A 27,151-nucleotide genomic window follows, 5' to 3' on the forward strand; every position below is an offset into this window, starting at 1 on the left:
TCTCCCAAACAGGGAGAGGGCAGCTAATCATAGAAAGTGGACTTCGGCTTCGAGTCCCTAAACAGAAACTATTCTGCCGAAGCCGGATAGCTGTATTTCAGCCGAACTTCGGCAGAATAGGGACTCGAAGCCGAAGTTCGGTACAGCCCTAGAATTTTTCTTGAAGAAGTTCAATGGATCAGCAATTTGAAGAACCCCCTTAAAAGATAAGGACAAGCAGGTTTTGTTCACAGATGCAACTGGCAGCATTGTCTTTGGGGCCATTCTAGAAAAATAGTGAACAGCAGTGGACTGGCTGGTTCCATTGAATAATGGAGGACTGGCCAAGATTATGACTCTGTTAGAGATTTTTCCAATATGGATGTCGCTATGTTTATGGGGGGACTTATTAAGCAACCGTCAGCTAGTAGCATGGTTAGACAACATGGCAGTCGTACATTCAATCAAGAAAGGCACTGCATCATGCCACAGGGTATTGGAAAGTTTGAGGGCAATAACAAAAGTGACACTGAATCTAAACATTTAACTGAAAGCCAGAAATATTGAAGGGAACAAGAATAGCCTTGCTGATGCATTGTCTCGTTTGCAGTTGGAGACTTTCTGAAAACTATTCCGGGGAGCAGAGCAGGTTATGACACCAATAAGAGAAGAGGCTTGGGAGGTTTTGAAGATCTAAGCAGAGCAGAAACAGGCAACAACGTTTTACTCAGCATGACGGTCGGGCAGGATGAAAGGAGATGTTTAGGGGGAGAACTGAAAAACAGCCGACCGACGAGCAGTAACAGGGAAGTGTGAGACAGGCATGGTATCAAGAGAGACACAGACTCAAATATGTTAGTTTCAAAACCTTTGTTTACTAAGGTTCCTGGGTTGGTGTAATGCCTAACTTGCCCTAACACTAAAGGGATGGTTCCCTTAACTGATGTTTCTAATGGCCGTCGAAGTCTGCAAGTTCAAAGTAAAAATCTGTCCGTGTCTAAAACTATGCTTGCCCTCACTCTTTAACAAAATGTGTTAGGAAGTCTTTTAAAAGAAAAATTATAGTGGTTCAACGAAAAATAGGAAACCAAGATTGGTTTCTGGTGGGCTTCTCTCTAGGTGTGGGTTGGTCAGCTTTACAAAAATGAGTTCATTCAAAAAGGGCTGTTCATAAGATCTTCTCCACAGATCTTGCAGCGGTCTTACACTTTCAATGTCTTAAGTTCCTTGGGATTCCTTTCCCCAAGCTTTAGTTTTTCCAAGTTCAAAACCCAACCAAAGGAATCATAAACAGTTCCTCTCCAAGCTTCTCGGGGTTCCCTTCCCCAAGTTGTAACTCCTTCAGTATCAAAAATCAATACGTATTCAACTTTGTCAGACCTCTCAGGGTTCCCTTCCCCAAGCTTTAACTTATTCAGTATCACCAAATGATAGATCTTCCACTTTATTAGGCCTCTCAGGGTTCATTTCCCCAAGCTTAGGCCCTCTTGGGTTCAAACACAAGTTTAGCCTGGGCTTCTCAGGGTTCCCTTCCCCAAGCTGAGGCCCCTTTTAGTTTTTAACCCAAGTTCAACTTGTCTGGATGTGCCTTCATATTTTATGCAGTTTTTTCACACACATTCATGTTCAGCTTGTCAGGATGTACCTTTCCTTTTTATATACAGTTCTTTCATACACATTTCATCAGAAAAGTTAGAAACGTCCATGTTCTTTTCTCCTTCTAGGCATGACCACTCTGATCTATAGCCCCTCTGTTTATTCCTTGCCCTTCCTTTTAACCTTTCAGTGCTTCCTGCAACCCTTCTTGTTCTCCTTTGTTTCCTTGGCTTCCTTGCTTTCTTGTACACACTTTCACCTTCTTAATGTCTTTACTCTTCGTCTGTGCCGCTAGCGCTTTTTCCTTCTGTTACTTTTCTGATCTGTATTTTTGAGCTTTCTGCCCATTCCATATGTCCTTTCACTTTTCCGCTTTACATGCATTCTCTCGCTTTTCCACTTCGGGACTCTTTATCAACTGTGGCTTTCTCCCACTCCACCCCAGTCAATTGCACGCTCCGAAGTTTCTCTCTCACTGACATGAAACTCACTGGGCAGCGTCATGTTGACAAGCAGTCTCTTTGGATACACGGGGTTGAGGTCAGGGTCTCTCCACCAGCCTCTCAGATACCCTCAGGATAGGTACAAGTCCCAAGGTAACAAGCACTTTTCTGACTGCCAGCAGCAGGATGCAGGGTGCCTTGCACTGGCTCCTTGGAGGCAGAGCTCCCTAGCAATGCTGCAGCCCCTTCTCACCACCAGACCAGCGTCTCGGAATGCAGTTCTCCTCCAGGCTTCGGTTCCTGCTGCGCTCTGCTACTCTGCCTTTCTGGTCCTGACAACACCCCCATCTCGCTCTCTCCACTGTGAAAAAACATACCTTTTATAGTTGGACAAACAGTCAAGTGGAGTCAGGTGTGGGTGGTCATTATTGCATGCCTGACCCTGCCTGACTCTATTAGTGGGACAATTTAAGGTCTTTGTATAGTAGGTTTCCCTTACATTCCCCATGTTGTTTTTATGGGTAATCTTCACTGATCTTAATTGCATCTTCCATATCTCAGTATTTCATGGAAATGGGGAGGGGATATGGGATGTGGTTGATGATACCCATTGAAGGCTGAGGGAGAGGAATGTGAAGTGTAATGGATTGGAGATTAGATTACGTATAGGAAAATCTTCAAATCTTGTATTTTCTTAAGGGAATGGTTGCCCCCTTCCTTATGTCTGTGCGTTGATTATAAAAACAGGGCTCTTGATGGTTTTCTCAGTAATTTGGACAGGTGGAGGATTAATGGGTCTTAACACAAGAACTTTGTCTTTGTTTCATTTGGGTTTTCTTGCTTCCCCCTCAGGCACAACTGGCTCCTTTCTTTCTACCTCTTGGATCATAACTGATAGGCTGGGAAGCAAATGCCATGAAACCTGGATAAGCGTTATGGGAATCAATACATCCCATAAAGGCATCAGGATCTTTGTCTTCCTCCTCTATTGTTCCATCAGAATACCACATCTTTTCTGGGGTATTCCCACTAAGATAACCTGGGACTCCCCTAACCAGGTGATACTCCCTCGCTCGTCCACCTCCAGGTTCTGAATCCAATAGCGATGGCCGTCTCCTGGCCCCCCGAGAAGAAGATATAGGTGGAATAGGAGTGAGAATTCCCCTTAGGTTTCTCACAGAAGATACAAACAAACCTGCAGGCATTATAAGGGATTTGGCACAAAAAGCGCTGGCACCTAAAACTGCCAGGCAATACAGCAAGTGCCTAGAAAGATCCAAGCAGGTCATAAGTTATAAGAATATCAAGGTTATAAATGACACTGATAGAATGGGTCATCTTACAGAATAAGAGGAATTTCTGGGCACTGTCACACCTGATGGCAATGTCCTATTTTAGCAAGTTGGCAGGAGGCACAGACCCTACACACAGCACACTGATAAAGTATGCTCTCAAAGGATGGGCAAGGTTAGAGGGTGCAAAGCCAGGCATTAGCCATCCATTGAACTTTGAAAAGTTATTAGCCTTGTTCTGTATGTTTTGCAGCAGCAGTTATGAAGCTGGACTCTTTAGAACAACGTTCACGCTAGCATACTTTGGAGCTTTGAGGGTTAGTGAGCTGATCTCTAGGAAGACAGCAGCGGATGATGGTTTAGCATGTGATGACGTATGCATGGCTAGCATGACCATCTTGCTGAGTAAGTCTAAAACAGACCAAACGGGTAAAAGGCAGGTCAATTAATCTGTATTGTATTGACAACCACTCACATTGACTGGTCTTTACCACCAGAGCATTTTTACTTATCAGACCACCCCTGGGGAAGTCTTTATTGGTCCATTTGGATGGCAGATCTCTTATCAGATTCCAGTGTCAGGCCATCCTTAAGAAAGTAATCAGATTAGCGGGTTGGGACCCAGCCGATTTTGGCACATATTCCTTTTGAATTGTGGTAGCCACCACAGTCTGGGGATACAGAGAGTAAAGCAGCTAGGAGGATTGTGGGATGTCTTAACCCACTCATCCAAGCCTGCAATATCACTAGGTATTGCTGGCAGCAGAAACATCAGAATGGCCATTGGAAAGCATGCTGCTCGCTCAAAATCATCTAAAAATGCGCAGTAAAAATCTGAAAGATAGGCTGCCATCCACTTTTGCCTATCTTAGTGAGCACAGGAGATCACTGACCAAAACCACCATTGAGCTATCCACCAAGTAGCCCGAAACCACTTGGAAATAGCAATGCTGATTGCCAAAAGAAACAGCTGGTTCAAAAATCAGTTTTCTTTATTGTCAAAAATTGCTAAAATCCTGGCTTACAAATCACCTAAAAGATCCAACCTCTTTGTTGGGTTTTCCACATTACTCTGCTGAGAGAATCCACATCAATACAATGTCAGCAAGAATCATATGCTATCAAGCAAAATCCTATTTTAAAGATACTGATGAAAAGACAGCTGTCAAAAATGGGTGCAATATCGGTACTCACCACTACCAGAAGCCAGCGTTTTAAACCAGTTGAATAGGGAACCCCAAACTATGCCAAAGAAAGACTTGCTGAGGGGTGGAGACAATGTAAAACTATATTCTGAAATGACTTGAAGGAAGCAATTGTTTAATGTATGTATTAAAAATGTGGGTTATATTATAAGAAGAGACAATTTGTAGACATTGGTTGCAGAGTTAAAATGTGTTCCCACACTGGGATCAAACAGATTCCACACCTTGTCCTGGACAAAATAAGCTTCCTTCTACCCTTGGATAAGAGATTGACAAGCTGGTGTGAACAGGAACTGGGGAGTGGCACCCTGGCCTGTTACTCTCAATCAAGACAATGGATTCTTTGGGATGAATAGAATATGCTGATTTGGGTGTGACTTGTCAACAACTGCTCTGGGAGAGACAGGACATGTGACCTCTGAGTCAAGCCAGCTCTTGGGGCGGACCAGACTGGGATGTGGATTTAACATTGCACCAAATATAAGTTTAAGGATAATGCATCTAAAATATTGTAACAAGCTGACAAAAATGTACAACTTTGAGATTATGACAATGAAAAATTCACCCACAATGTAAGTCTAAGCTGGACGCCGTGTGATGTTCTGAGACAAAACCCAGGAATTATTAATATTATAGCTGCAGTGTTTTTGCTATGAACATAAGAACTTCCAGTAATATGCCCAGAGAGGAGCTGCATGCATGTATCAAATTTGGTGCAGAACCAATAGTTGGAAACTTACCAAAAGCGCAATAAATTGTCATTTCGGAACTAAAACTCTTAGGAAGATCAGAGTTGGACAAGAATCTACCTTAAGTAATCTGTGATGTGTATATGTATTATGAACAAGTTGTGCACCTTGGAAATATGTTTGTTATGAAAAATTGATTTTCTAAGTAAAAGCAAAGGGGAGTTTCTTCCCTAGAGGGTAAATGGTAGCATCATGATGACACCTCATGACACGCTGATCCTTTCTCCAGTCAAAAGACAGAGAATCCTCTAACCTATCAAATCCTTAGGGGGTTGGGCATAGCGAATCAGCCTACCCACCCACTTTGGAAACACATAAATAGGAACTGCTGAGACCCAGGTAGGACACTCATTTTTTCCACTACTCACCGATTCCTGCGAAGCACTCTGCCGGACCAGATCCAGACAATATCCAGATAGAGACTCCAGATCTAGATCCAGAGACCAGAACTTAGAATCCAGACTCTAGAAAGAAGCTCTAGAACCTGAAGCAAAGGCCTAATTAATTCACAAGCTGAATCCTTCTCAGCAGGCCTTCAGAATCTTTTGCAACCTGATTCTAATCCCTAAACTTCCACGGGGCCTAACCAAATCATTCAACAGCCGGGCCGTGCTGTTTGCTTCTAGCTAAGAAGCCTGTGCTAGAACCCAGATCCGGACCCAGAAAGCAGTGCTGTAATCCAAGACCCGTCAGATCCAGTTCAAGAGGCCCAGACCGCCATGCAGTGCTGAATGCAGAACCCAGAGGGCCTGAGACCTGTCCGGTGGCGAGAGTGAAGCCAAACCCCTTGACCAGATCTTTGACGAGGCGCATTCCATTCCAAAGCCTAGGAGTAAGTATCTAGTCTAGAACTGTCCATAACCAATCTCTTAGTTTAAAGTGATCCTCTTCCAACCATTGTAACCTTTCCAGAACTGCATTATAGAATCTTGTGTCCATCCTGTTGATTTTGAATCTGTAACGCGCAATCTGTCATTTGAAATCTTGACTTTATTTCTGCAAAATCTACCTTCACAAAAACCTCTGTAACTTCCGTACCGCACGTCCTAGAAGTGAAATATATCTCTCATGTTAAAGCTAAATCCTAGGCTTTCCCACACACGGCATTCCAATTCATCATAGTTTTTCCGTAATCGTGATTTACGCACGCAGAAAAATTGCCGCGAATTGCAATTTGGCTCAATTTCATTTTCTGTCAAAATAGCTGCTCCTTGTTCTCAATTGCTGAAATTCGTTTTCAATTTGATAATCATTCAAGAATCATTGCTAGTGTTGACCTGAACCAATACAAAGTAACTATCACTTATTCTGAATATCCTTTAGTGAATTAAAATCATTTTAGCCTATTTTTCCATCCTTTACAATCAAATTCCAATGCGTTTTGACCTGTGTTTTAAAATCATACCTGTTTTCTCTAAGCTTGCTGGGAGGAACTGGAATTGAACTGCATTCTTGATTGTATTCCTGAAACCTGTGTGCCCTCATTTCCATCTCTTCATATTGCATAGTGGGGGAAGTGAGTAGTCACAGGGGAAAACGTGATCATGTTATCTTTTGATTGAAATCATATCAATTTATTTCTGTGTTGCATTCCTTCCCATCATTGCATTTCCTTGAATCATATAAAGTATTCTCTGCTACAGTATCCTTCATATTCATACTATTGAGTGATTAAAGAGATTGTCAATTTTGTAATATTACCCCTTGTTGATTACCGTCCATATTCATAAGTGTGTTATTCAAATATGATTTTATTCATAAAAGTGTTATATATGTATTGTTTAATACTTCAAATAAATATTTTAATTTGCAAAACAAACCTACTTCTTTACTCAGTGAGGTCAGGGGGATCCAAAGAAAGGGGCGTTATATAAGGGTTCATCATCCAGATTCAAAGAACTTTGACATAAAAATATATAAATACGGGCTTCCAATGGGCATCCCATCCTAAGCATTGACTTAGTTGGATTGCTGGATTGAAGTCACTTACATTTTTGGGGCTCGTCTGGGATTCTGGATGAGAACTACCACTTGTACAGCTTAATACAGTGTTCTAACTATTAGGAAACATAAATCCTGTTGGGCTACCACGCTGTGTCACGCTATAAAACACCCCTCAAAAAGGAACGCTCTCAGGAAATGGTCTGTTTTGCAAAATAAAATAATAAACTTCTGTAAATCAGGAAGGAAATCAATTTCCAGAATGGCGACATTGGTAGATATCAAGATAGCTAGAGAGCACCTCTTACATAAGCTATTTGTGAGAGGTGAGTGGACTGAGCAGGACCAGAATGCATGGTTTCAGGCGATCACACAAGAGGTCACTGCAACTGGGTTAGATATCTGGAGAGATAAGGGTCCCTTACATGTGGCCCTGAGCAAACTATATATGGCCCCGAAGGCCAAGGATGAGCACAGCAAGATTGCTAGGGTAGCAGCATATTTATATTTATCTATGGGAGCCATACAGGACAAATGTGCTCAAGGCCACGATCTGGCAAGTAGGCAACTGATGGCATTAGAGAGGGCCCAATCTGATCTGGACTCTTCTGAGCACAGGCTGCAGAGGAGCCAGGAGTCAGAAAACTAAAGTAGGCACTATATAATTAAAATAAAAGAGGATATGGGTATCCTGCAACAGGAAAGGGCAGACCAGGATACCAGAATTCTGGCCTTGCAGAAGGAGTATCAAGAAGGTTTGGACTCCCTACTGCAGAGCCAGAAAAAGCTGGAGCAACAGATAGATTGCAACAGGGCATGCAAAAAGCAGGTAGCCACCCTGAAAAGCCAATTGGATAAAGAAAAAGAGGAGAGCAATATATTGATTTTGAAAGACCTGGATACCCAGGCAGAGTTTGATGAAGAGCGCCAGAAAGCTGGTGCCCTTCAAAGGCAGAGGGACGACCTGGTGGCACAGAGGCAGGCTCTTGCTCAGGAAAGGGTTACCTTAGGCCAGGAAGTCTGCCACTTAAAAGGCAAGCTGGAAGAAAATCAACTGGCCCTCCAGGGACTGGGTGACCTCCAAAAAGAGCATCGAAGCTTGTTAGAGCACACCAGGATGGTGGAGATGCTCTGGAAAGAAAGGAGCAGGCCAGTAGGGATGGGACTCAGGAGGTAGCCCTCCTGCAGCAAAGACTGGCCCAGTACTCCAGGACCAACCAGGAAGCACAGGGAGAGAATGAGGCTCTCTGCCAGCACAATGATAGGCTCCAGCAACAGGTAGCCATGCAGGAGAGACTGATAGAGTCTAGTAAGGCCTTGATTGAGGAACTGAAACCACAGGCTCTGGCAGGGCAACAGGGAGCAGGGGCTGATAGAGATGAGGTTCGCTGGGAAACGGAAACACCTTAGCATAACCTCAGGAGCCCTAGTACTAGAGGCCCCAATCTCTCCCAGTCCCTGGACTCTGCGACCCCCATTTCCCCTGGCACACATGAGCCCAGGGCCACGGGGATGGCAGATTACTATCCAATCAGAAATATGGGGCTCATAGGCCAGTACCTCCCAGGAATGGATAGGTAGGCATCCGGGTATGGGCACCCAAGTACAGTGCAATTTAGTGGGGAACCCCGGGAGAGTAGGCCCACTAAGGGCATCCTGAAATCCTCTGCCCAGTTAGGTCAGTGGGGGGGTACCCATCAAATCCGGGCAGCAAGGAGGAATCTGAAGACACCACTGAGTGTCCCAGGACACAAGAGACTAGGTCCCCACATTCTGCCAGCCATTCCCAAGCTCGCAGAATCCAGGAAAACCTGGAAGATCAGACGGGCACCTGTGGGAGCAGTGCTTCTGAGTCAGAGGATGAATGGACCAGGGTTACCCGAACCAAGAAGGCCAATGAGGCAAAAAGAAAAGGCCTTGCTTAAGGACCCCTTAAAACAGATCAAAGCAATAAGGAGCGTCATCACTCCTTATCATAAGAACTCCAAGTATTCTGTTTGGGAACACTTGGGGCTCTTTGAGCAAATGATGGAGACTTTCCATTTGAAAGACAGCAGTAGCTGCATTCAGTACGTAAAATGGACATTCTCCCAGACTACTCCAGTTTCTTTGTGGGGCTGGAGGATCAAAATCATTCAAGATGGTCCACCTACAGGGCGGCCATCTTAAATCACTTCTATGTTCATAGAAATCCCCAAGAGGCTCGTAAGGCAGCCTACAATTTACAATGTGGGGAGTATAAGGCCCCACAAGAATTTGTGGAGGAGTTGAAGCGTGCCTTTGCGCAGACTACCAAAAGGGTGCGCACGGATAGCAAAGAATTTGTTAATACGTTTTTAAATGCCTTGCCCAAATACATCATGACCCAGCTAGTGAGTGATTTTCATGAAAAAAGATCACTAGACTGGGTCATTGAACAGGCCACTCGAATCTATGAGGTGCAGAAGCCCATAGAAAATAAATATAATGCCCAGAAAAGCCCCAAACCGACCAGCACCCCTGCTGCTGCCAAGGTGGCAGAGGTAAAGTTTGCCCCCATTTTAGATTTGGAGATGGGGGGGCCTAAAAACCTGCCTGCACAGAATAATTCCAAACCCAGAAGGCCCTCGGGCCAGTCACAGACAGGGAGTCAAGGAGGTAGTACCACAAATGGGGTCCCTCACTCCCCTGACTATGTAAGTCCCCGCTACAAGGGAAACCGACCCATCCTGGGTTATGTGTGGACTCCTCCAGCACAAGGGGGGGATTCAGCCAGGCACCTAACCCAGGGAACTTCCCTCCTAACTTCCCCCAGGAGGGCAGAAATTCACCAAATCCTGGGCAGAACTTTTTCCCCAGGTATCCACAAAATTTCCAACCCCAAAATCATCCATCCTTCTTTCCCCACTTCCCTGAGCCCAGACCACCTAATCTGGGAGAGGGGAGGCCAAGGGTGGAGGGGGTACCCAAATCTTCCCAACCGGGGTACTACCAGAGAAGGGATAGCTACCCTTCCCGGGATCAGCCCAGTGGAGAAAACAGAACCCGTATGAGCCTGAGCGGGTTTCACAGTTAGAGCGCCAGGTCCAAAATATGGCACAGGATCTGGGTCGCATGCTGAGGGCTCAGCAGAACCCTCAGATGGGCATGCCGGCGCCAAATGCCCCAAACTCTGGACCTGGTGCCCCAGAACAATGACAGAGGCAGCACCCTGACAACTCACCAGTTCCCAGGGAGGAGGCACAAGGGGAAGGGGGGTGTAAAGCCTTGGAGGAAACTTCCTTCCCCACTTGTAAACAGCCCCTGGAAATCCAGGAACCGGAAACAAAATCTCCTACCCCTGAAAGTCTGCCAGCCAAGGAGCAGAGGGGGGGTAGGAGAAACAAAGGACCCAAACAGACCCACATTGTCGAGGAGATACAGATCTTCCAATTTGAGGGAGAGGAATCCTCAGAGGATTCTGGGAAAAGGATCTTCTCCTTCAGAGATGGGGGAACTCCTCCCAAAGAAAAATGGGTCCCAAGGGATTCAAATCCCGACTGGGTAGATGTAGGGACTGAGCTAGTGCCGCCCATCATCCCATCCCAGAACCAACCACATCAAAATCCCCTGGTTCAAACCCATCCTGGTGACTGCCTCCAAAAAGGGGGGAGCGGCCCAGAAACGGAACCAGGAGAACCCAAAACTTCTCCTATCTCCAGTTGCCAACTTTTTCTTTCAGATTACAATACTCTCCACAGAATTCTGCCCAAATCTCTTCTCTCTCCATGTCCAAAACCAGATGTCAAAAAATGTGCATTATCTGTGCCCCCTTGCGGAGAAGGAGGGAAGATACTATGCCCCGGTACAAGTACAGGGGCAGGGGACAATTTTGGCACTGGTGGACACTGGATCCCAAGCTACCCTTCTGTCCAGAAAGGCCTTTGATGAACTAAATTCAGGAAGTAGGGAGAAATACCAAATTCCTCTCACCTCTCTTCCTGGACAACTTCAGAACTTTGACGGGAAGGAGATTCCCATCGAGGGGACTGCGGATTTGGACATTAAAATTGGGCGACATAAGATGAAACACCCGGTCATAGTAGTGACTCCAGAGGACTCCCCTTGTTACTAGGGAATGACCTCCTGAGAAGGTTGTCACCCCTAATAGATTGCGTAAACAAGGTTCTCTGGACCCAGACTAGCCGACCCATAAAATTGAAACACAGTGTCAACCATGTTAGTCTAAACGGCACATGCCACATGGTTGAACAAAAATCTGACCAAGTCGAATTTCACTTCCAGAACAACCAATTCCAGACATGACAGTAATAGAAGAAGGTCAGCAGACTGGTGATGGGGGGTTCTCTCTATTTCTGAAAATCAACCTTCCTTCCAATTTAAGGTGCTATTCCACACTGGAAGGAAACACTGTGAAATTCTTTACCAATCCACAATCAGACATTCCCTCTCCAATAGTCCAGAAAGATGTGAAATCAGCCCAGAGCCTGGCTGATATTCAGCAAATTGGAGAGCAGTTGTTCATCCCTGTTCAGTTAAATGAAAGGAAGGACTCTGTTCTCACCCGAGTGTGTGTGTGAACAACGGTAAGAGCTTCATCAGCGAAGCCATGTTCCGCCAACTCCCAAAAGATCCAGCCATTCCCACACTCAAACTGAAAGACAAATGGGAAATTAATTTGGAAGCACCCAATTCCAAACATCTCCTGCCAAGCAGGTGTATGCTCAAAATCTCGATTGGCAGCAATAGCATAGTCCATAATTGTTGGGTTGTGCGAGACATCACTGACGCCTTTTACTTAGGCAGTGATATTCTCAATCGCTTTGCCATTAGTTTGGACCTAATAAACTTCAAAGCTTGGTCCCGATGAGCGGATAATCCCATGGGCTTTGATGATCCAGAGAAAGCATTTAGGTCAGCTCAATTGCTATCTTAGGCAGTTCAAATTCAGATTGGAGAGGAAGTCACCATCCCAGAAAGGACCCGACAATTCTCCCTGGAAGTGAAAGTTAAAAGAGGACAAAAATTGAAAAACCCTGATGCTTATCTTCATCTAAATGCTCCTCTCCAACAGAAAGGGTTGGGGGTAAACCCAACACCATAAGTCAATATAGAACATGACACCATTCCAATAGAGGTGGATAACAGCGACTTTAAGAGTATCACTCTAGCTACAGGCACCATTATTGGAATGGCGGTTGATGACCAACATTTTTCCATTGATTTAGGCAATGAACTGTTAGGACCAATCCCCAAGGACTGTTTTGACAGTGACAGTGATGACAACACAACACCAGACAGGATCTTTACCCGGCATGGGGGGGAACTTCCTGGTGAAAACTTCCTGCCCTTATGGTAAGGAAGATGTGACTTGTGACTTCAGGAGGGATGAGGTGATTTTCCAGGTCCATGAGGGCTGCCTTTCCCACCTGAAGCCACCAGTCCAAATCAGCACTCTGTCCAGGGACTTCACCACCCAGCTGGAGGAGGCCGCTGAGATAGCGAAACAGAGAAGTCTTTCCCGGCTTCAGGCAGATGGTTGAAGAGAGAGTCAACGTAGCTGATGCCTGTGTGACTCTGGAGCAGAAGCAAAGGCTGAAACAAGTCTTCTTGGATTTTCAAGATCTCTTTGCGGTGGACTCATATGACTGTGGTCGCACCGACATCCACACAACAACAATTCCCACGGACCCTGGCATGACTCCAGTGTGTGTGAAGCAATATCGCTTGCCTATCGCATCAATGGAGTCCCTTACTGAAATAATTAAGAACCTTGAGTCCCGCGGGATAATCTGTCCAGTCCACAGCACCTTCAATAATCCGGTGCTGAGGATATTGAAGCCAAATGGCCAGTGGAGACTATGCGCCAACCTTAGGGAGCTCAACAAACGGGTCCATACGTCCCGATGGCCTCTTCCCTACATTGACCAAGGGCTGGCCCAGATCCAGGGGTCACAGGCATTCACTGCAATAGACCTGACCAATGGATACTGGACTGTGCCTGTCAGTAGGGAGGGCCAATACAAGCTGGCTTTTATCTTTAGGGGCCAGCAGTACACATGGACCCGGACTCCCTTCAGATACCTCAACTCCGGTAATGAGTTCAACATTTTCCCACATAAGGCCATGCCCGACCTGGGAACAAGGGGTAACCTGGCTTATGTAGATGATGTCCTCATCAAGAGCTCAACTGTTGAGGAACACATAGCGGAGATCCGTTATTTTCTGACACAGTTGAGGGCCGCCAGAGATTTCTTGGGTCATGAGATCACTCCTCAGGGTTTCTGTCCCCAGGAAAAGAAAGTGCAAGCACTCCAGAAACTGAAGGACCCCACAACTCTGCGGGAACTAAGGATCCTCCTTGGACTGACTAATTACAGTAGAAAGTTCATTGAGGGCTACGCAGAGATCACCAGACCCCTGATTCATCTTTTGAAGGGGGGGGTCAAGTGGCAATGGGGTCTAGAACAATCCGAGGCAGTAAGACAGCTCAAAAGAAGCCTCTCACAAGCACCTTGCCTAGCTTACCCTCTCAGAAATAAGGAGTTTTTCTTGAAGACAGGGTTCTCTAATACATGCTTGACTGCAGTATTATACCAAAAACATGACAAGGTCAATAAAGTAATCTCCTATGCGAGTAAAACTTTATCCTCTGTGGAGGAAAAATTCAACGATTGTGAGAAGGCACTCCTGGCAACGGTGTGGGCATTGAAGAATTACCACCCGTATTTCCAGGGGGAACACATCATAGTGGAGAATCCACACTAGCCTTTGCAATATCTCCAAAGTGACAGAATCCGGGCCGGACATGTGAGTAATTTCCAAATTACTTCCTGGATTCTGTCAATGCAAATTTTTCATGTGGAGGTCAGATATGGCCAAAACAAGAAGAGTCCCCTCGCGCACATGATTGTGCCAGAGAAAACTGTCTCGAGGACGAAAGTCTAAAACTCAAGGACAACATGGAGGCATACCTCAATTCCCCACACAAAGTCTTCGAAGAAGACAAGTATGAGGGAATGCCCACTGTCTACATGGATGGATGCTCTTACTATGTTGACAACAACGGGGAAAAAGAACTTGTGGTTGGCGTAGGCAATGCATGGGTGAATGAGTCCCCAGAAACCTCCGCTGGGTACAAGATTGGTCCCCGAAGTAGTCAGGTGGCAGAGTTGATGTCTGTGCATCAAGCCATCCTCACTGCTGTCCAACATCAACTCCACGAACTGGTCATAATCACAGATTCGGATTATGTACGGAAAGGGTTTTTTTTTTTTTTTTTTTATTGAATTGGTTGAAACAAATCAACCTTTCAAAATGTTACAGAAGGAAAGAAATACAAGAATACATAGTATACAAAATTGTGGCAAGTACGTGATTTAAAACATAATATAAAACAAAATACGACATCTAGTCGTGTTTATAGAAAATAAATTAACAGCTAAAACACATAAGCCAAATTGAAACATGATGACAAATTATCTCCGAAAATCCAATCATTAGATCATAACACAATTAGCAAGACACAATATCAAGTGGCTAGTAGGTATACCTCGGAAAGTGTGACTTGGATGAAAATGCAACTGTATTTAAGAATTTAAACATCTAAATTTGTCAAAGACAACCTTTCAATAAATTTAACAACTGCAATTTGGATAGGCAGGTACGCAGAATTCAAAATTGTGAACCATGAAGCCTCATGGTCTAGAAAACCTAAATGCCGGCAATGTCGACCCAAGAACTTGAGTCTCTGCAGAGTAAGAGCAGGACACTCAATAATAAGATGCTCCAAAGTCCCAGGTTGGCAATTGTTCTTGCAAAAGCGACAAAAGTTATCACGATCTGTTATTAACTTGCGTCTGTGAAGAATGGCTTTGGTTGGCCAAATGTTGAAACGAAGACGCATGATTGCAGAGCGAATGTCGGCTGCTGGGGCTTTGACTAGATAAGGATGGAGTATTCTCATCTTTTTTGGAGGAAATCGAAGAGTGTTGCCATCACAATAAGATAAGCACGATTCATTTGTCTTAATCCAGTCAAATTCATACAGCTGACATTTAGCCTTATCAGGATTATTAATTAATGTGTCAAGAGAAATATCAGCACTACTCAATGCAGAATAAGCCGCAGTCACCCATGAGACAAAGAATTTCTGTGTAGTATGAAACATATGAAAAGCGAGTTCTGAGAGTAGTGTGTGATCTCTAAATGCTAGAAGGCATTTTCTGAAGAGCGCGCACAGACGCCAAATGTATAATGTTTCAAGTGAAATTAGGCCCAATTCATATCTAATCCACGAGATGGGAATACAAGCTGGTAATTGTAGTATCTTTTTCCAAAACAGGCTTTCCCATTTGTGAAAGACAAGTTTAGATTGACATTTGAGAGTTTCAAGACCATACAATATTGATGGCACTGCTTTCTGATTCCAGTAGGCAAGGGCCGGTGAGATGGAAAATTTGCCATATCTAGACATAATCAGACTAGCTTGTGACGAGGCCATTGACACCTTTTTCAAAATCCCATCTACATGAGCATTGAAGGACCCACGCAACTCAAATAGCATACCTAGGTAGGTGTATTGCGGGACAATCAGCAGATTTACCTGGTTAATGTGCCAGGTAAAAGATTTATTTCTTTTGGTTGGTTGATATAACATGATCTGAGATTTATTAGAATTAATTTTTAAATCATTGCGGATAATATAAGAATCAAAAGCTGTCAACATTTTATGCAAGCCAATTTGAGTTTTTGATAGCAATACCATGTCGTCAGCATACATTAGAGTCTGGACCTGCTGATTATTAATTTTTGGGGAATCTGAATCGAGATTTTGAAATATGAAAGCTATGTCATGGATAAAATAATTAAAAATGGATGATGCCAGAAGACAGCCCTGTTTAAGTCCACGAGCCATAGGGATGGAAGTAGACAGGGCTCCATCAAGAGTTAATCGTACATAGATACACGTGTCAGAATGGAGAGCCAGAATGATATCGAACAAAGTTTGCGGACAATGGTCACGTTTTAGTTTGGCAAAGAGCAGAGGGCGGGAAATAGAATCAAAAGCATAATGTAAATCAATAAACGCGAGAAATAAAGGTTGTTTCAAGTCTTGGCACTGAGCTTTGATGGAGTTCAGTGCAAAGAGGTTAACCTGGGTACCCATGCCCGCAATAAAACCAGTTTGAAACGGGTCTCTGAATGAATTCTGGAGCGTCCACTTATTAAATTCAGTCAGTACAAGTTTGGTGAAAATTTTACTCGGAGAGTCTAATAATGCAATTGGCCGATAGTTCTGAGGTAAACACCTTTCGCCTTTTTTAAAAATCGGGATAATAATGGAGGATTTCCAAGATAATGGGATAGTACATGAGTGCAATATGTCTTGAAAAATGCAATACAGTATGCGAGCCCATGTATCCGGATTTAGTTTCAACATGGCGTTGGAAATGCCATCTGGGCCAACAGCTCGAGAGGAACTAGCTTTTTTGATGATTGATACAATGTCCTCAGTTGTAAAAGCGAGATTCCAATTGGAAGGTCCAACAGAGCGAAAAGTGTCAGGATCAAAGTTGGCATCAGAATACAATTTTGTGAAGAGATCCATTGTGATTCGTTTACTGCATTTAATTGTGCATCGGCATCTCTAATATATGCATGATTGTGTAGAAGGTGCCACATTTGAGCCGAGTTTTTGTTAGCAAGTGATTTTAACATTATTTCGCTGTCATGTTGGAACATCAATGATTTGTGGCCCTTTAGCCAGTTTTTATGTTGTGTTTTCAACTTGGTGAGCGCTTGCCAACGATTACAAGAGGAAGAGGTTTGTATCTGCCGCTTTAAACGCCTAAACTCGGTCTTACGGTCTTTAACCAACTGATCAAAGGAATGGGTATGTTTGGTTTGGAGTTGCCTGGATGTCGAAATGGTATGCGCAAACGGTGCCAGGATATCAGTGTATTGAACACCCAATGTACACAAGTTCTTTTGAATTAATTTTTCGAATGCATAGAGTCGGTGATCTGTCCATTTCAGTCTAGATCTAGCAGAGTTAGTAACAGCTCCACAGCTGACTGAAGATTTTAACGCGAAAGTTTGCCATGAAAGGGTCAGGAGAAGTAGCTTATGATCACTGCCAGGATATGCAGTGATTGAAAGATCCTGGCAGAGTTTGAACAGTGGCGAGTCCACAAAAATGTAATCAATTGTACTCGCACTGTTATTGCGATACCAAGTCGATTGAGAAGGAGAGTCACCTTTGAGGGCCCCTTTAATCATAATGAAGTTACGTTCATTCATGAGTTGAATCCACCGAGAGCTATCTTTTGAATGTGGATTGTTAGCAATACAATTCATATTAAGATCCCCCAGTATGATGGTGAAGTTAGTGATATTCGCCATATTTATGATATCCAACAATGATATAAGGCCATCATAAAAGTTATCATCAGAGCAAGCAACAGGATTTCTATACACATTCAGCAAAGCGAAAGAGGCAGTACCCAGATCAATTTTTACAAGTTGCAGATGAACTCCAAAGGAAGCCCATGCATTTACATGAAGTCCAGCCCCTTGGAGTACGGCAACCAGCAAACCCGAGGTGGGTCTACCTTTAGTTCGAGTGGCCGGTAGCAGAGTGACTTCATACCCATCCCAGACAGGGGGGACTAAAAGCCAGGTCTCCTGTAAAGCAAAGATGTGATAAATCTCAGGCATAGATTTAATAGAGACATGTAGATGATTGTGCCCCCTGGTGTTCCAACATGCAAGATACAGAGGATTGCCGCTTTGCCACAATGATGGTTAATTCTGAATGCGGATCCGAGTATCATACACTGCATTATTGTCACATCTAGCAAATTGTTGTCTTTCATAGATGCGTGGCTGTGGGATAGGGACCCTAGATTGAGTCGTATTATCATTCGGATCCTGTGCCAATAGAAAGCCCATTTCAAACAGAGCCATTCTTGCTCGCCAGATAGTGTTGGCAACAATGGTCGATGGTATCCATAGTCTGATGATAGAGTTGGAAGATGCAGAGATACATTCAATTTGCGCTATATCAAGAGTAGTAATATCCGTTAATTCATCAATGTCACTAAAGATGTTTAAGACACTCCTTCTATTCAAGTTATAAACAGGATAAGGGCCATCTCGACATTTTAAAATGAATGTGCATGCCGAGAAGGTGGAAGGGGCTTGGGAAGATTGAGAGAAAGGACGCCTTATTTCCGAGTTATGAGGATTCGGCATTCTGGATGGGTGCGTTTGATGGGGGGGCAGTTCTTTAAACTCAGTCACTTGGGACTCGAGATTGTACTGCTCAAGACTAGAAACTGGGGAAGTATCAGATGGTTTAGAAGTGAGTTGAGAAGGGGCTGTCGTAGTAGACGTGAATTGAGATGTGGGCACCGCAGATAGCCTTTCCTCCAGAAACTTATCAACAGCTTGTTTCAGGTCATTCAATGGGCCCTGATTCACTACAGATGTTAAGGAGGAGGGCCGTCTGATAGTTGAGGCAAAAGAGACAGTTTTCGTAGGTGGCCTGTCGATCACAACTCGTTCGGCATGCTGCTCTGTCGTTTCAAGGGACTCAACCAGAGCGTCCAAAGGGGGATGGAGGAGGATCAAAGCCGGAATATCAACAGGCGCGACAAGAGCCGCTTCCTTTGTATGAACAGAGGGCAGAATACTCGCTGGCAACAGTGTAGGATCAGGGAGTGCCGAAGGTTTCATGGGGGGGTGATTCTGGGGAGGATCTTTCGGCCCCGCTACCAAAGACCCACCAATAGCTTTAAAAAAGGCATTGAGAGTGTTTTTGTTGCCTCGACGAGGAATCTGTTTCTTTGTTTTTTTCATTGCAACATGTGAATTTTTTGGTATCGTTGTAGCCCTAGGCTTGCCATTGGATATGGCCGTAGAAACTGCAACAATGGGGTCAGCCGGAGCGGAACCCTCAGGGATAGAGAGTACAACACTAGGAGTAGTGATAGCAACCTGGAGGGGCACCTCAAAAGCAGACGCCAAATCGATGTTATTTGGGGCTGGCTGAGATTGAGGCATGGGGACAGGAGTCATAGGATTGGGAGGAGTTTCAACAGCACAAATGACATGATGAAAATGAGGCAAAGCTGGGGGGACATTCGCGCTTTTCACATGTGAGACACAACTCGCAGAGGGCACAGTTGTGCTTATGTGCCTGTCTAGGTTAGTAGAATTACCACAGGTGATAATTGAGGCTTCACAGCTCGCCAATGGCCTTTCTAATGGTAAGGTAGGAAAGGGGCACAGCTGATCATGGCGACGACTCCAGTGTAATAATTCCTCCAGATGTGTGCCTTGGGTAGTAATTTTTGTGTGCAAAGTATCAAACATTTTGTGCAATCCAAGAATAGAGGTATTGATAGCCTGCAGGGCTAGTTCAACACCCATATTGGAGCCTGATACAAACGTGTTGCGAGGAGGCACGACTGCACGAGGCGTCGGAAGGGCAAAGGAGGCAATTGCTGAATTTATCGGTGTAGAGTAAGTACCTTGGGGAGATAGGCTGAATTGGGCCATGTCACAAAGGGATTTCACAGACTGCAAAGTATCATGATGGCTGGCGTATAAGGAGATACTAGTACTATCTAGGAGTATAGGGGAATTTGGAGTGATAGACGAGAGGGTGTGATTTAAGTGGGTGCTGAATTTCCTGCTCACGTTCCGTGCTTTTAACGAAGCGAGAATCGTTTTGTCGGAAATACCACGTGTGCGAGCAGGAGTTGACAGCACTTTAGATGGGCTGGGGTGCACCACACAAGGGACCGTTTGCTGACCCATAACCGGTCCCGCAGACCCTTGTGAGAGAGACGGGATACTCCGGGGTGGACCCGCCAACGGGCCCATGGTGAAGTTGGCAGAAGTAAGGCCATCTGGAGATCCGGGAATTCTGGGAGACAGAATAAACGCTGGAAAATTCGTCTGAAAGAGCCCAGTGCTAGGACAGCCAGGCTTGGGATGTAAAGCCAAATCTGGCATGTTTGTTTTCAATGAATAAGGCACAAAGGACATGAGAAAAGGGGCAACTCTCAGACTGATCTGGAAAACCTGAAAAAAGCGAGGTGAGGACTATAAAGGGAGAACACCAGCACTAGGAAGCCAGGCCGCGACCGCAGAGACGCGGTGAAGCGGTAAAGCGGAACTTAGCCGTGAACTTGCTCGTGCGCGCGCGCTGTGCGCGTAGGGACGCCTTTAGTAGAGTGGAGTAGAGTGGAAAACACGCCCTTTCCTGGGCAGGGCTAGCAGTATGTGTCAATCACCAGGGCCGGTGTGACCAGTAAAGCAGTCCGCTTTCACACTGTGAAACAAAACAAACAAACAAACATGTATCAAGGAGTTGCCAATATACTGAACACACCCACAAGTGGGCTTAAAAGTCCAAGTCCTCCAGCCAAAGCAATCACCTGGTTAGGCGAGATTCCAAATCCAAATACAAATCCAAAATGCAGAACGAAGTCCTCACGAGCGGTAAAGCGGAACTTAGCCGTGAACTTGCTCGTGCGCGCGCGCTGTGCGCGTAGGGACGCCTTTAGTAGAGTGGAGTAGAGTGGAAAACACGCCCTTTCCTGGTCAGGGCTAGCAGTATGTGTCAATCACCAGGGCCGGTGTGACCAGTAAAGCAGTCCGCTTTCACACTGTGAAACAAAACAAACAAACAAACATGTATCAAGGAGTTGCCAATATACTGAACACACCCACAAGTGGGCTTAAAAGTCCAAGTCCTCCAGCCAAAGCAATCACCTGGTTAGGCGAGATTCCAAATCCAAATACAAATCCAAAATGCAGAACGAAGTCCTCACGAGCGGTAAAGCGGAACTTAGCCGTGAACTTGCTCGTGCGCGCGCGCTGTGCGCGTAGGGATGCCTTTAGTAGAGTGGAGTAGAGTGGAAAACACGCCCTTTCCTGGGCAGGGCTAGCAGTATGTGTCAATCACCAGGGCCGGTGTGACCAGTAAAGCAGTCCGCTTTCACACTGGTTAGGCGAGATTCCAAATCCAAATACAAATCCAAAATGCAGAACGAAGTCCTCACGAGCGGTAAAGCGGAACTTAGCCGTGAACTTGCTCGTGCAGAAAGGGTTTGTGGAGCACCTGGTTAACTGGAAAACCAGAGGCATGCTATGTGCTAATAACAAACCCTTGAAACATGGGAAGTTAATCCAAAATATTGACGATCTGGTCACCTCGAATGGGATGACCATTTACTGGAAAAAGATCAAGGGTCATTCCAAAGTAGAGGGACCAGACAAAACTGCAAATGACTTAGCTGATCAGTTGGCCAAAACCGGGGCCATCCAAGGGGATCTAATTGAGATTGAGTCCCTGTTGGGGGAAATCCAGGTCACTGCTATCACTAGGTCCCAGACAAATGCTCACAATGATCATTCAACTGCACAATGGAGTAAGGGGACCCCAGATGCTGATTTGATTATGGCTCAGAAAGGGGATCCAATAATTGATAAGTTTTACCAACACATTGAGGACCCTGAGAACTTTCCCCTGACGGATACCGATTACATTGGGAAAGAGGACCTCAGGGTGTTGATGAAATGTCCAAAAATGTTCTGAATCCAAGACGGTCTGTTGGTAAGGAAATCCCTAGCTGGCCATGATCAGTGGGTGGTTCCTACCTCATTCCGAAGCCTGATGTTAAGTCACGCCCATGATGCGGCCACAGCCGGTCATGGGGGCTTTCATACAACACTTGAGATCTTAAGAGAGGTTGCATACTGGCCACACATGGGGCAGGACCTCGACCAATACTTGAAGGGGTGTCTTGTGTGTGCACAATTTTAGCCAACATCCCTCACACACCGTGCGCCTCTACAAAAGAGGGGGATGACACTGCCATGGTTAGATTTGCAAGTCGACTATATCGGGCCCGTGATTAGCTCCTCTAGGGGGAACAAGTACATGTTGACGGTGACATGCTTGTTTACTAAATGGGTGGAATGTCTCCCAGCCCCAAACTGCAAGGCAGAAACAGCAGCTGCCCTGATGATCAATCACATCTTTTCGCGTTTTGGACTACCCCAAAGGATTGAGTCAGACAGAGGTAGCCATTTCACCAGCAAAGTAATGACAAAGATGTGTGAGATACTTGGGGTTAAAAGGAAGCTACATATTGCTTACCGGTCAGCCTCTAGTGGGGCAGTGGAACGTTACAACAAAACCATTGTGAGCATCTTAAAAACATTTGTGGCAGATTCTGGGCCAAGTTGGGATATGCGATTACCTCTTGTCCTAATGGCCATAAGATCTACCCCTTCATCTGCAACTATGTCACTGTTTGAGTTGATGACGTAGGATGGTGCTTCCCCAGCATCTGCTTTACAGGACCCAAGAGCAGACATTGATCAATGCCTCCACAACTCATGAATATGTTGAAAATTTAAGAAAATACCTTCAACATGCTTTTGCCTATGCTCAGCGAAATCTAGAAAGATCAGCCGATAGCATGAAGACCCACTATGACTTGAAGACTACCAGGAACGAATACAATGTAGGAGACCGGGTCTATCTATACAATTTCCAAAGGAACCAGGCCAAACAGCGAAAATGTCTGCCTACCTTGAAGGGACCTTTTGAAATTGTAGACAAGATCTCACCAGTCGCCTACAAGATCCACATCGGCAAAGGCAGTTTGGCAGAGGGGGGAGATAAGTGGGTCCATATTAATCAGCTAAAGTGTTGCCATCCCAGGCACACTCTGCAGGAACTGGAGGAGTCCTCTGGAACCCCAAAGGGGGACACTCAAGATCAATAAAATTCCAACCCTAAAATATTTCACATATAGCCTATAAAATACAATAATAAGAATGCAAATGTCTCCTGATTTACAAAATGTATATGCCAGCCCCACTGCATTAATAGTGGTGGGCAAATGTCTAAGAATATGTTGTTGCCTTTTTGCTTTGTCATCTAGGAGAGAGAAACCATGGAGACTGACCAAGGAGGACGACCCGGGGACCAGGAGCAAAGACCCGAGGGGCCCGGGGTATTGCTCAATACTCCCATCAGGACTGGCGAGGAGAACCGATCGATCCACCCCTAATGGAGGAAAAGATGCTGAACTGTGCCATTCATGGAATCCGGAGATATGATGCGGACATCCCAGTCTTGCGAAGTTCCATCGATGAAAGTCAACGGCCATCGCAAGAGGGGGACTTGTGGGATGTCTTAACCCACTCATCCAAGCCCTGCAACATCACTAGACATTGCTGGCAGCAGAAACATCAGAATGGCCATTGGAAAGAATGCTGCTTGCTCAAAATCATCCAAAAATGTGCAGTAAAAATCTGAAAGATAGGCTACCATCCACTTTTGCCTATCTTAGTGAGCACTGGAGATTACTGGCCAAAACCACCATTGAGCTATCCACCAAGTAGCCTGAAACCACTTGGAAATAGCAATACTGATTGCCAAAAGAAACAGCTAGTTCAAAAATCAGTTTTCTTGATTGTCAAAAATTGCTAAAATCCTGGCTTACAAATCACCTAAAAGATCCAACCTCTTTGTTGGGTGTTCCACATTACTCTACTGCAAGAATCCACATCAATGCAATGTCAGCAATAATCATATGCTATCAAGCAAAATCCTATTTTAAAGATACTGATGAAAAGACAGCTGTCAAAAATGGGTGCAATACCGGTACTCACCACTACCAGAAGCCGGCGTTTTAAACCATTTCTTTGTAAAAGTTGAATAGGGAACCCCAAACTATGCCAAAGAAAGACTTGCTGAGGGGTGGAGACAATGTAAAACTATATTCTGAAATGACTTGAAGGAAGCAATTGTTTAATGTATGTATTAAAAATGTGGGTTATATTGTAAGAAGAGACAATTTGTAGACATTGGTTTTCGAGTTAAAAAGTGTTCCCACACTGGGATAAAACAGATTCCACACCTTTTCCCTGGACAAAAGAAGCTTCCTTCTGCCCTTGGATAAGAGTCTGACAAGCTGGTGTGAACAGGAACTGGGTAGTGGCACCCTGGCCTGTTGCTCTCAGTCAAGACAATGGATTCTTTGGGATGAATAGAATATGCTGATTTGGGTGTGACTTGTCAACAACTGCTCTGGGAGAGACAGGTCATGTGACCTCTGAGTCAAGCCAGCTCTGGGGGCGGACCAGACTGGGATGTGGATTTAACATTGCACCAAATATATGTTTAAGGAAAATGCTTCTAAAATATTGTAACAAGCTGACAAAAATGTACAACTTTGAGATTGTGACAATGAAAAATTCACCAACAATTTAAGATTAAGCTGGATGCCGTGTGATGTTCTGAGACCAAACCACGGAATTATTAATATTGTAGCTGCAGTGTTTTTGCTATGAACATAAGAACTTACAGTAATATGCCCAGAGAGGAGCTGCATGCATGTATCAAATTTGGTGCAGAAACTCACCAAAAGTGCAATAAGTTGTCATTTCGGAACTAAAGCTCTTAGGAAGATCAGAGTTGGACAAGAATGTACCTTAAGTAATCTGTGATGTGTATATGTATTATGAACACGTTGTGCATCTTGGAAATATGTTTGTTATGAAAAATTGATTTTCTAAGTAAAAGCAAAGGGGAGTTTTTTCCCTAGAGGGTAAATGGTAGCATCATGATGACACCTCATGACACGCTGATCCTTTCTCCAGTCAAAAGCAGATAATCCTCTAACCTATCAAATCCTTAGGGGGTTGGGCCTAGAGAATCAGCCTACCAACCCACTTTGGAAACACATAAATAGGAACTGCTGAGACCCAGATAGAACACTCATTTTATCCACTACTCACCGATTCCTGCGAAGCACTCTGCCGGACCAGATCCAGACAATATCCAGATAGAGACTCCAGATCTAGATCCAGAGACCAGAACTTAGAATCCAGAATCTAGAACCAAGCTCTAGAACCCTGAAGCAAAGGTCTAATTCACATGCTGAATCCTTCTCAGCAGACCTTCAGAATCTTTTGCAACCTGATTCTAACACCTAAACTTCCACGGGGCCTAACCAAACCATTCAACAGCTGGACCATGCTGTTTGCTTCTAGCTAAGAACCCTGTGCTAGAACCCAGATCTGGACCCAGAAAGCAGTGCTGTAATCCAAGACCCGTCAAATCCAGTTCAAGAGACCCAGACCGCCGTGCAGTGCTGAACGCAGAACCCAGAGGGCCTGAGACCTGTCCAGTGGCGAGAGTGAAGTCAAACCCCTTGGCCAGATCTTTGACGAGGCGCATTCCATTCCAAAGCCTAGGAGTGAGTATCTAGTCTAGAACTGTCCATAACCAATCTCTACATTTAAAGTGATCCTCTTCCAACCATTTTAACCTGTCCAGAACTGCATTATAAAATCTTGTGTCCATCCTGTTGATTTCGAATCTGTAACGCGCAATCTGTCATTTGAAATCTTGACAACTTTATTTCTGCAAAATCTACCTTCACAAAAACCTCTGTAACTTTCGAACCGCACGTCCTAGAAGCGAAATACTGTCATTTTAAAGCTATGGTCCTAAGCTTTCCAACAAACCGAAAACGGCATTCAAATTCATTATAGGTTTTCCGTAATCGCGATTTACGCACGCAGAAAAATTGCCGCGATTTGCAATTTGGCTCAATTTCATTTTCTGTCAAAATAGCTGCTCCTTGTTCTCAATTGCTGAAATTCGTTTTCAATTTGATAATCATTCATGAATCATTGCTAGTGTTGATCTGAACCAATCCAAAGTAACTATCACTTATTCTGAATATCCTTTAGTGAATTAAAATCATTTTAGCATATTTTTCCATCCTTCGCAATCACATTGCAAAGCGTTTTGACCTGTGTTTTAAAATCATACCTGTTTTCTCTGAGCTTGCTGGGGGGAACTGGAATTGAACTGCATTCCTGATTGTATTCCTGAAACCTGTGTGCCCTCATTTCCATCTCTTCATATTGCATAGTGGGGGAAGTGAGTAGTCACAGGGGAAAAAGTGATCATATTATATTTTGATTGAAATCATAACAAGTTATTTCTGTGTTGCATTCCCTCCCATCATTGCATTTCCTTGAATCATATAAAGTATTCTCTGCTACAGTATCCTTCATATTCATACTCCTAAGTGATTAAAGAGATTGTCAATTTTGTAATATTACCCCTTGTTGATTACCGTCCATGTTCATAAGTGTGCTATTCAGATATTATTTTATTCATAAAAGTATGATATATATATTGTTTAATACTTCAAATCATTTTTTTAATTTGCAAAACAAACCTACTTCTTGGCTCAGTGAGGTCAAGGGGATCCAAAGAGAGGGGCGTTATATAAGGGTTCATCATCCAGATTTAAAGAACTTTGACATAAAAATATATAAATAAGGGCTTCCATTGGGCATCCCATCCTAAGCATTGACTTAGTTGGATGCTGGATTGAAGTCACTTACAGGATGGAACTCTTTAAGCTACAAGAGATACATCAGACCGGACAAGATTTAATTTGGTATTCTTTCTGTTCCACGGGCCACCCTCACAGCCGGTCCACCTGGGTAGTGGGCCATTTTTTCATTACAAGAGCCGGCAAGTGGCTGGAAGCCACCAACATACACTCACAATTCCACCATTCATTAAGCATACCAAGCACACCAAGCAATCTCTGAGATGACCTACAAGGCAGGCTGTCTGATTTGATAGGCTTCAGGGACCGCCCCCCCAGACTACCTTGTTATACATTTAGGAGAGAATAGCAAACCTGGGGAGGGGGCAGCTATTGGGAGAGATATGCATGTCTTTGAGTGGCATAACAGACTGCTGGAAAGAAACAGAGCTATTAATGTCGTGATTTTACCCAGGTGGCTCTGGAGAGGAGCCACATTGGACAAGACCATGGCACTTTCTAGACGGAAGCAGAATTCAGCTATAGGGCATTGGGCCGAATTTCATAAGGCATGGCAGGATA

Source organism: Ambystoma mexicanum, chromosome 11 (genome assembly GCF_040938575.1).
Source record: "Ambystoma mexicanum isolate Mex_15411 chromosome 11, UKY_AmexF1_1, whole genome shotgun sequence".
NCBI lineage: Eukaryota > Metazoa > Chordata > Amphibia > Caudata > Ambystomatidae > Ambystoma > Ambystoma mexicanum.